Source organism: Thermobia domestica, chromosome 3 (assembly GCF_964235325.1).
Source record: "Thermobia domestica chromosome 3, izTheDome1.hap1.1, whole genome shotgun sequence".
Lineage (NCBI taxonomy): Eukaryota > Metazoa > Arthropoda > Insecta > Zygentoma > Lepismatidae > Thermobia > Thermobia domestica.
Window position 1 is genome coordinate 77,314,385 of NC_137456.1, and position 12,031 is coordinate 77,326,415.

The 12,031-nt window shown below is 33.5% G+C and overlaps 1 protein-coding gene and 2 pseudogenes across 3 annotated transcripts in view; 2 read left to right on the plus strand and 1 right to left on the minus strand.

Annotated features, from left to right (window-relative positions):
* Pkc53E (Protein C kinase 53E) overlaps positions 1 to 12,031 on the minus strand; it is a 1,159,983-nt gene that overhangs the window by 535,510 nt on the left and 612,442 nt on the right. The gene's annotated exons all lie outside the window — the stretch shown is intronic.
* On the plus strand, positions 6,363 to 7,707 carry LOC145681316 (NADH-ubiquinone oxidoreductase chain 4 pseudogene; annotated as a pseudogene).
* LOC145681317 (NADH-ubiquinone oxidoreductase chain 5 pseudogene) lies at positions 7,781 to 9,536 on the plus strand (annotated as a pseudogene).

The following is a 12,031-nucleotide window of genomic DNA, read 5'->3' on the forward strand; positions in this document are numbered from 1 at the left end:
AATCTGACAGTTTTCGAACAAACCATTTTGTTTTAATAATGAACTGAACGGCACAACTTGGTAATAAATAAATATCCGATATGATCAACGTGATGGATAGACTTCACACACAAAAATTACCAACATAAAGAAAAACACGAAAACAAAGATTTAAAAAAAAACAACTTCGAAACCAAAATTCATCTTAAACAGACATTCAAACTTGTGTTATGTGGTATTTCATCTAGAGCTCGACCTTCATGTATTCAAATGGGATTTGCAACTTAACCTGTGGAGCTTCTTTACACGCAATGTTGCGTGCTTGCTCCCTTCCCTTCACGAGTTTTATCTTGCTTTCCGTCTTTTTTCCAACTTGAATTGCTTGTCAAAGTCATGTTGTTACATGTTTCACCAGCTTCATTCCTTCACAATTCATTCTTTTTATACCCGTAAATAAATTATTATAATCATCTGTTGCATTCGAGAATGGTAATTATTGGAGATATAATCAAATAATCTTGTATTAACCCAATTTATCACTAAGTATATTTCTACAGAAATTTTTGGAAAGAGATTTAAATAGACTCTATATACTAGCGTCAATTACCCGCTTCGCTGGGTTAAAATAAGGAAAATTAGTAATTCATTCCGTTATTCAGTCACTTTTTACTATTACTGAAGCGCTCTCAAATCGATAGAAGCAAAGAAAATTTAATGGAAAAAATAGAGAATAATAAGTAATTTATATAACTAAAACTAAATATTACTAATGTGTGCTAAATTTGGATTCAAACGGCAGCGGAAGCGTCATTGTTCATTTCAGCGACACGAAAACTATGGATTCAACACTAATATCGATTATTTTCGATATATATAAATTATCGATAGCGTCAGATTTTTATCAAGCAAAATTACTGATTGCTCACATACAGACTAAAAATTGGAATTCCCTTTAATGCAGTGCCCTTGTTGGTGGATCCACCATTTTGAATGTTGTCTGAAAGTCTTCTTTGAAATTGGAACGAAACTGAGCTCTGGTGTTACTCATGTCTACTTTGACCTAAAATTGGTCTTTTTAGTGTCGTTTACAGCTTGGGAACATCTAAAAATCAGAAACCATATATTATAGTAGGTATTCTGACCAACCATTGTAATCTCTGTCCACAATCCTGTCAATTGCACTGCATACCAAGGGAACGAAGGACCTCCAGGAATTTGGTAATTTTTAATTCCGTGGTACCCACTCGTAATGCTCCACTTCGCCGGAGTCAAGCAAGACAAAAACATAACTTTTACTATGCTGCGTATCTTCTGTTTATTGATCTCTGTCTGTAAGCATTGCAGACAAAGGCTTACTAAATCTCCTATACTGTAAATAAAATAAAATAAAATAAATAAAACTTTGATGTAATACAACTATAATTTTGTGACAAATTATGATATATCATCTATATCATAATCAAAGTGAAATGACAAAAACCATCTCAGGCCCGAACCTCATCTATACTGAAAATTTGATCCAGATTGATTAAGTGGTTCAAGAGTTATTAAGTCACAAATATAATGACTAGGGCAACCCAAAAGCATAAGAAGCATAACAGCAATTTACACACATGGTTAGTACCTTCAACATGGTTGTGGTTGTCTAAGGATCCAGAAGAAACTAATTTTAAAACCATAATAAAGCATAATTTTGGAAAATAAAGTATAAAGCATAGTTTCAAATATATAGCACAATTCTTGGAAAATTCTGTTTAACTGCAAGTTTAACAAACTGTATTAATATTTTTAACCAATATTTACAGTGCAAAACCTTTGAAAACCTAACAATGCAACAATGAAAAGCTTATTTTTATTTCTGTAAACTTTTCGGTGTAACCCTTTGAAGTGGAGAAAAGAAAAAGGAAAACAACAAGAAAACCTTCCGCCAACATGAATAAACAGTTGCTCAGTTATGTATGATGATTCGAAATGTTTTTACTTACAAAACATATTAGCAAATTAATGCAATTTCAACTCTGTGATTTACAATTCTATTTTACTGTAAGAAATGTCCTGTTATTTCAAGTTTTGGGAGACAGATGGTGACCCAGTGGTTAGTGTTGTCCAGGGGCGGATTCTGGGTGGGCGATCGGGGCGATCGCCGCCCCAGAAGAAAGAAATTTTCTTATTTTTATATTATATATATATATATATATATATATATATATATATATATATATATATATATATAACCTATTCCAAAGTTTGGAGCCATTAAAAGTAGCAGTATGACAACCAACCGCCCTCCCCCCCACAGAAGTCGGTCCTGGATCCGCCCCTGGTGTTGTCCATAAGACGAGACACACAATTTTTGTTGCAAGATACAATGCGAGGCACATATACTATTCCAAGCGAGACAGCTCTTTCACGGTGTACAGTTCCGAAACGTGAGAGTTCCAAATTCCGCCTCATTGGCAACATTACCAGTAGTATATGGTGAGAAGAGTCGTTCGTTCGATTCCAAGGCAAATGAATTCATGGGGGGAAAAATCGTGTCCGTGGATTTTCTCAGGGTTCTCCCGTTCGCTCCCATGTTCTCATTTCGTCAATTTTTTTCATCTTAATTTCATCATCCACATCCTGTAGCCTAAGAGGAATAATTGTAGAACGTAAAGCTAGGTTTTTCAAGCTCTTAAAAAATATCTGAAAGCAAACCTCTCCGTTTACGGATATAAGTGAACAGAAGCAATGGAAGTTATTGTTACTGGGGATGGTCAGGGTTGAAATGAGCAAATAATAAGGGAAAAGAGGGTAATAGAAGGAAATTAAAAGAGACTTGGAAGAAATAAGAATTCTTTTCTTCATAAGATTTTTTTTTTACCCTTCCCCCTCCCGCTTCGCCTCCTCCTCAATATCTAGCAAAGAAGTCTCTACAAGACCAGGTCGCGGAGTCACATTTTTCATTCCGACATTTCATCAATAAGAAATGGATTCCTTTGTCATTTCCAACTTCTTCGAGGAAAAGGAAGAGAAATTTATATATAGTGCAGCAAGAAGAACTAGGGGGGAGGTAAAGCAGCGCAAGGTTTGGTGCAGTCAGATAGAGTACCATATATATAAAAGAATAATTGAAGGTTGCCGCTGTTTCTCTTCCCTTCCTTAACTATATGGAAAAGAAGAAGCCTATTTATCTCTCTCTCTGTCGAGCTTTTCCTTTCATTTTTTTTTTTTTCAGAAAGTAAAGTGAAGACTTAATTCAGCAGTTAAAAAGGACTTAGAATCTCTCTCCATCTAGCTGCAAGCGAAGAAGTAAGAACTATAAATTGAATCAATTTCTCAAGGGACGACGAGACTTTCTAGGTTAATGCTTTGCATAATGCGTACAATAAGTGTCTTTCTGTCTCTCTCTCTCAGACAAGGCATATTTCTTTTACTAATAAAAACGGGTACTCGTGCGGTGGACTATGTACTGTTATGATGTAAAATAACGTGTGGGACAGAAATGTTAAATGAATAATAACTTGGACTGGTTGCTAGTTTGTTAAATGGCTCCGTAAACGATTCTATTATTAATTTTATTACTATATATTTCATCTTACTTTGCAGCTGTAGCTAAATCTCTCAGATTTCATATTGAGCTACGAAAACTTGTACTCTTGCATAAAATAACCCATTGCTAAGAAGCAATGCTTTCTTTTTTCTGAAAATAAAAAAAAGTGCTGGTATTCACCAATGAATTTGTTATTACAGTAAGTTTAAAACTTTTAACCTATCCACCGACATCTCCGCTGCAGACCCGGATTAGCGCCTATGCTCAAAAGGATGGAAGTTAGGGCTGCATATTTGGCTTTCTCTTCCTCCGCTTTATACATATTACAGAATTAATTTATTGTATTACAAATTTCCTATGAACGCATTTCTATCTTAGAGATTAGAAATATACTTTTCCCCTTTTTGAATGGTCCTGCCGTATAAACCCACACTGAGAAAAATCCCGTTCTTCGGACAACGGTATATTGTACAGCGGGGGACACTTCTAAATGGTACAGCCATATGGAGATTTACGGCTAAGGTGTACCATTTAGAAGTGTCCCCCGCTGTACAAATATAGGGAATCCTCTTGCTTACTACAAAACTCAGTATGAAGCATACGTTATCCATATGCTACATACCCACTACCCTTAGATATTACATCATGCCGTTGCAGGATGTCTGACTTCTAACAGTTTTCCGAATATCACATGCATATACTTATGTTACATTCCTCAGCTATACGTTATATACGCCCATTTGTATGAGAGATCCTGACCGCCTATATTGTTTCATACTGAAAGTACGTACAGATGGAATACTTGTACAGAAAGTATTATAAAACATGCGTTTTCAGTTACATGTCTGCTGTACGGTAAGTCCAAAAACTACAGGAATTACACTGATCTTCGACTGGCCGAGCTCCGATTCAAGTTAAAAGGATTACTGTACTAACTACAATCCAGAATATAATTTGGTTAATAGGATAGAATTGTAGGCCTCGTATTTTTCTAGTGTGAAAAAATGGTATAATTATTAAAATGAGGATAGATATAACTAAAGCAATAACTCCTCCAAGCTTATTAGGAATAGAACGAAGAATGGCGTAAGCAAATAGGAAGTATCATTCTGGTTGAATGTGTACTGGGGTAACAAGAGGGTTAGCAGGAGTGAAGTTTTCAGGATCTCCTAGTATGTATGGATTTCAAAGGGTAAGTAATATTAAGGCTATTATTATTGTCAGAAACCCAATAGTATCCTTAGTCGAGAAATAAGGGTGAAAAGGGATTTTGTCTTGATTTCTGTTAAGACCAAGGGGGTTGTTGGATCCTGTTTGGTGAAGAAAAAGAAGGTGCACCATTGATATAGCAGCTACAATGAAAGGTAAGAGAAAATGGAAGGCAAAGAATCGGTTTAAAGTAGCATTATCCACAGCAAATCCTCCTCAAATTCATTGTACTAATATTGTTCCTAAATAAGGAATAGCTGATAATAAATTTGTAATGACTGTAGCACCTCAGAAGGATATTTGACCTCAAGGTAGAACATAGCCCACAAAGGCAGTCGCTATTACTAGGAGTAGAATAGCAACTCCTACTCTTCAGGTATGGAGATATAGGTAAGAGCCGTAGTATATACCTCGACCAACGTGTAAATAAAGACAAATGAAGAAAAATGACGCTCCATTAGCGTGCAAAGTGCGTAAAAGTCAACCAAAGTTTACATCTCGGCAAATGTGAATTACTCTGTTGAAGGCTAATTCAATACTTGATACATAATGTATTGCTAGAAATAGGCCTGTAGCAATTTGAATAATTAAACATAGTCCGAGGAGAGAACCAAAATTTCATCAGTATGAAATATTAATAGGTGCTGGAAGATCAACTAAGGCGTTATTAGCAATTTTAAAGAGGGGGTGGTGTAAGCGAATTGGTGTTGACATATGACTTAGAGGGCCGAAGAGGTCCTTGATATAATGAAGTGATTTTTACTACTGCAATTAATGTGATGAATAGATATGTTGCTAATATGATAGTATTTATTAAGATCGATGTTATGTAAAATTTTATACCTGGAATTTCTTGATAATTAGTTGTATAAAGTTGGGGATCTGGTAGTGAAATTATGTTTGGAAGTAGAAGAGGGTCGATAATTATTATAAGAATTAATAGGAATGGAACTATGAAAGTTAGTAGGAAAAGGTTAGGTGTTAAAGTAAATATTTCATTTGAGGCTAGTCTTGTAACATAAATGAATAAAACTAATATACCTCCTAGAAAGACTAAGAATAGAATATAGGAAAATCAGGGAGATTCTCTTATGGTTGAGATAGTTAAACAAGTAGTAATGGTGTTGACAACAAGTATTAGGCCTATTGATAAGGGGTGAGATATTTGAATTAGAATAAATCTTAAGACTACTAAGATTATAAGTAATATTCAGGTTATTTTAATTTCAAGAGGTAGTTTATTAAAATATTAGTTTTGGGGACTAAAGATAGGTTTGTACTTTCTCTTGATGCTTTTAGAATTATATTCATTAATGGTTTACAAGACCAACGTTTTAGTTAAACTATAAAAGCTTATGAAAATATTATTTATTTTGTTTTCTTGTTTTCTAGTTATTTTGGGGATAGCTTGTTTTGTTATTCAGCGTAAGCACTTATTAATGGTTTTATTAAGACTTGAATTTATTGTGTTGATAAGTTTTTTACTTCTATCTTATTCTTTAGGTAGTTTGTATGTTGAAAACTATTTTTGTTTATTATTTTTAACTTTTAGTGTTTGTGAAGGTAGTTTAGGTTTGTCGATTTTAGTATCAATTGTCCGAACTCATGGAGGTGATTATTTGAATTCTTTAGTTGTATTACGATGCTAAAATATTTAATGTTTATACTGTTTTTAATACCTTTGGGTTTTAATTTTAAATTATGATGAGTTGTTCAGTTTTGTCTTATTGGGGTTTGTTTTTTATTTATATTAAGAAATAGTATAGGATTAGTCCCTTGGGAGGTGGGCTACTACCTGTGGAGAGATGGCTTGAGCTATTCATTGATTTTATTAAGTATTTGAATTGTTATTCTTATAATTATGGCTAGAGAAGGTGTGTTGAGAAGTTCATTTTATAGTACGAGTTTTATTAGTTTAGTTTTATTATTACTTGTATTACTCTACTTGAGATTTTCTTCTTCTAGATTGTTTATATTTTATTTTTTTTTTTGAAGGGTCATTAATTCCTACATTATTTTTAATTTTGGGTTGAGGTTATCAACCTGAGCGGGTGCAGGCAGGCATATACTTGTTGTTTTATACACTATTTGCTTCACTACCACTTTTGATTGGCATTTTTTATTTGGAATATATTAAGGGTAGATTATTGATGATTAATATAAGAAGTGTAATAGATTTAGGAGTTACATATTATATGTGATATTTTGCTTTAGTTGTTGCTTTTTTAATTAAAATGCCTATATTTTTAGTTCATCTTTGATTACCTAAGGCACATGTTGAGGCGCCTGTAAGTGGCTCAATAATTTTGGCGGGAGTTTTATTAAAATTAGGAGGTTATGGATTATTACGTATTATATATTTTATAGAAAATGTAGCTGTGAATATGAATTTAATTTGATTTGGTATTAGAGTTGTAGGTATTTGATCAGTCAGATTAGTGTGTTTACGACAAGTTGATGTAAAGTCCTTAATTGCTTATTCTTCTGTCGCCCATATAGGCTTAGTATTGATGGGCCTATTGACAATAGGATTATGAGGATTTAGAGGTGCTCTTACATTGATAATTGCCCACGGTCTATGTTCTTCGGGATTATTTTGTCTTGCAAATATTTCCTATGAACGATTAGGAAGTCGAAGACTGTTAATTAATCGAGGAATACTGTCTTTTATGCCGAGTTTGGGACTATGGTGGTTTTTATTAAGAATTGCTAATATAGCTGCCCCACCTACGTTAAATTTATTAGGAGAAATTAGTCTATTGAATAGAATTGTTGGCTGATCTTGATTGAGCATGTTAGGGTTAGCTTTACTTTCTTTTTTTAGAGCTGCTTATAGATTATACCTATATTCATATACTCAACACGGAATACCTTATTCAAATTTATATTCTTGTTGAGGAGGTAGTGTACGAGAGTACTTATTATTGATGTTACATTGATTTCCCTTAAATTTATTGATCTTTTTTGCAGGGCCAAGATTTTTATGACTGTAGTTGCTTAGGTAGTTTAGGATAAAATTTTAGTTTGTGGAACTAAGGAAGGTTTATTAACCCTTAAGCCATGGTTTGACCTTTTTCAATTTGTGTAACTAGATTTGTCTTTTTAAATAGAATAAGTATTTTTTTTATTTATAATAGGCTTGAATTTTTTAATTAATAGATATAGAGTATTTGTTGAGTGAGAAGTTATTTCTTTTAAAAGAAACAAAATTATTATAACTTTTTTATTTGATTGAATATCATTTATATTTATAAGATTTGTACTTTATATTTCTAGAATAGTGATTTATTACAGTGGCCAATACATAGGATCTGAACGATATCTTAATCGATTTATTATACTTGTACTAATATTTGTTCTTTCAATAGTCTTATTAATTGTTTCTCCTAACTTAATTAGAATCCTCCTTGGATGGGACGGGCTAGGGTTAGTATCATATTGTTTAGTTATTTATTATGAAAATGTACGGTCTTATAATGCCGGCATATTAACTGCTCTTTCTAATCGTATTGGAGATGTAGCAATTTTATTAGCTATTGCTTGAATATTGAATTATGGAAGCTGAAATTATGTCTTTTACTTACATAGAGTCTTAAGTAATAATGAAATAGTAGTTATTTCCAGTTTGATTATTTTGGCGGCTATAACAAAAAGTGCACAGATTCCTTTTTCTGCGTGGCTGCCAGCGGCAATGGCTGCTCCTACACCAGTATCAGCATTAGTTCATTCTTCTACACTTGTAACCGCTGGGGTTTATTTACTAATTCGTTTTAGAGATGTTTTATTGAATGTGTATGCAGGAGATGTGTTACTTTTATTATCAGGATTAACAATATTTATGGCCGGTATTGGTGCTAATTATGAATATGATTTAAAGAAGATTATTGCTTTATCTACTTTAAGTCAACTTGGTCTTATGATGATAATTTTGTCTATAGGATTCCCTGTATTAGCTTTTTTCCACTTACTGACACATGCTTTATTTAAGGCATTACTATTTTTATGTGCGGGAGTGATTATTCATGGTGTGGGTGATACACAGGATATTCGTAGAATGGGAGCACTTGTAAGTCAAATACCTCTTACTTTGTCTTGTTTAAATGTAGCTAACTTGGCCTTATGTGGGATACCCTTTTTAGCCGGGTTTTATTCTAAGGATTTAATTTTGGAAATTTCTTCCTTATCTTTAATTAATGTAGTCAGCTTTTTCTTATTATTTTTTTCTACGGGTCTAACTGTATGTTATTCAGTACGTTTAAGATTTTATTTAACAGGTAAGGGCTTTGGAGGTGCTAATATTCATTCTATTAGTGATAATGAAGGCTGAACTATGTGTAAGGGAATATTAGGATTAGTAGTGATGGCAATTTTAGGCGGTGCAATATTAAGTTGATTAATTTTTCCTACTGTTAATTGTGTTGTTTTACCTTTATACTTAAAAACAGGCGCATTACTTGTAAGTGTAATAGGTTTATGGGTTGGAATTTTATTATCAAGTTATTCTATTGGCCAGTCTTTAATGTGTATAAAGTTTTATTTTAATTCTACGATGATAGGAAGTATATGGTTTTTACCTTACCTATCAACAAATTATATTATTAAATTGCCTTTATATGTGGGAGGTGTATATTATAATAATATTGATCAAGGATGGAGAGAATGTCTTGGGGCCCAGGGGATATATAGTAGTTTTAAGGATGGTTCAGTATTAATTCAACAATCCCAGGACAACTTATTTAAAATGTATTTATTAATTTTTTTAATCTTTACAATTTTCCTCTGTTTCTTTATGTTTGTGTATTTAAGTAGCTTATAATGAAAGCATAGTATTGAAGATACTAAGAAGAAATAATTTTCCTTAAATATACTCCCTGAGAGTACTCTCTTTTTTACCTCGAAAAGGTAATGTAATATTTATACTAAGGGGGCTATAGTAGTCATGATGTTTGTGAATTGTTTATGTGATGTGATATGTATGGCAGTTAACACATTTTACTTAAGCACATATTTGCTTTCTTGATTAAAATGATTGTTTTATAACTTGGTTACTTAAAACTAGTGATGAGGAAATGCAAGACCAAGATCAAGACCCAGGTGTTCTTGGTCTTGGTCTTGGTCTTGCACACCCAGTCTTGGTTTCGGTCTTTTGGTTTTGCTTGCACGAGTCTTGCAAGTCTTGTTTTAAGAAATCTTCTGCTTTTCGTAGATAAATTTTACACTGGACATAAGGAATAACAAATTGTACAATGGACCAATAGTACCGTAACAGAAATACAATGTATGTTTCTCAATGTAATATAGTTTACCTTCGTGTAATGTAATGATAGTGTACAACATAGGCGATGACCTTTATTTTTTTCAGTGGGTGCCCACGCTTCACTACTTATAAGATAAACTACAATGTTTCGTAATCTTTTTGTATTTTTAACAGATCCAATACTCCACTGGTTCCCAAACTGGGGAGGCTACCCCTGAGACGCATGAAAGAAAATAAGACGACATAGATAATTGAAATCTTATGAATTGAAAAATTATTTTTACACTTTAACGGCGTCATATTTTTTTCTTTTCATCCACGATTAGCTAATCTCTGTATTGAACAAATTTCCAATTAAATACTGAGATTCCGTTTTACTGATTCCAATATGTACTCTACGGGGTAGAAACACGAACATTACACAAAAACGATGAAAATATCGAAACAAGGACATGGAGAAAAAGAGAGTGAATTAGCTAGGTTGAACTGAAAACGATTGAGAAGGTATTAGAAATAGTAGCAGTAGGGAAGAAAAGAATTATTTTAGATGTAATTAAAAGGAGGAACAGGAGCTGGTTGGGACATTAGCTGTGGAGGAACTGTATTATGAAGGACGTGCTAGAGGGTAGATATTGTGGAAGGAAAAAGAGGGAGGGGACGAATCAAGACGAAGAGACTAGCTGAGAACCACCATACATTGAAGCTTCTCAGTTGCAGCAAGTGATCTGTCAATGATGGCAGAATAGCTATGATAATGTTCAGCAATATTGGCCAAAAAGAGAGAGAAAAAATTAAAATAATAATGATTATAATCAAACCCCTTAATATTTTAGAACAATTAGAGTGAAAATTGGAAACGTCTCAACTGTCTTTTGTATACACTCAATTTATGTAAATACTTTTGACCTATATTAGAAACACAAAATAACGGCATAAAACTCCAAGTTATTTAAAGTAACTGTACAAAATCACTATCACTTGTGAATATGCATTATTTATTGTTGTATAATATTCCTCGATGTGCCATATATATAGGTGGCTAAAAGTTATATTCATAAACAATGTTTCAACGTATAAGCATCCGCCCATGAAATCGAACATGTGGTCAAATGCACTAAGTTTTTGTCAATGTCATGAAAATGTTATTTCGATATTAATTTTATGAAGACACATTAAAAATTTCCAACGGATACTTGAGCCTCGGAGCAAGACCATACCCATGTAGTCAGCACCTATGGTGTACCGAACTACCGATGGTCAATACTACCTTTCACTTTCGTTTTGGAAGAAAAACACCACTAATATGTTTTGAAATGAAAAGAAATATCTAGTTTAACGTTCCATGATTATTCATCGAGACTAAAGGAGACGGTGATGAGAAATTAATGAAATGAAGAAAGTAGGAGGAAACTGGAAACCCCGAGAAAACTCACGCACACGGTGTTTGTCCACCAAAAATTCACATGGCGCAAGCTAAGACCAAACCACGGACCCCATACACCAGAAGTGAACATTCTACCACTGAGTCATCGTGGCCATAACTTGTTTTAATTTACTTTTCGCTTATCCGCTTCTTATGGACACAACTATTCTTCGTATGATTTTCCAAAATCCAATGATGGGCTGTCGTAAATTAAGGAAATGATGACCAAAGTAAATCAGACACTGAAGTTCTTATAACAATTCATATTAGCACTATGCTCTCGGTCGTCTTCTAAACACCGTTTCAAAGAATTATGTCTGATTTCCTGATCCTCATTATTTTAAAACGCAGGAATGCATCGTAATCCAGCACCAATGACACATGTTTTGTGTGTGCAACAAGCTTTGATCAGAGTGAGGCCCGTTTGGCTTGGAAATGAGTAAAAAATACAGAAAATGCGAACAACCGATTCAGAAAACGACATACTGTAATTATATGCTACAGGAGCAGATCGACTCACACGGATTGCATGAACTACTTGGAACACATTCACATCAACGACATTTGTACTGAAACCAAGAAATTCAAGTGCAGGATTTTATGGTTTTTCCTCCTTCCTTTTTACATTAAT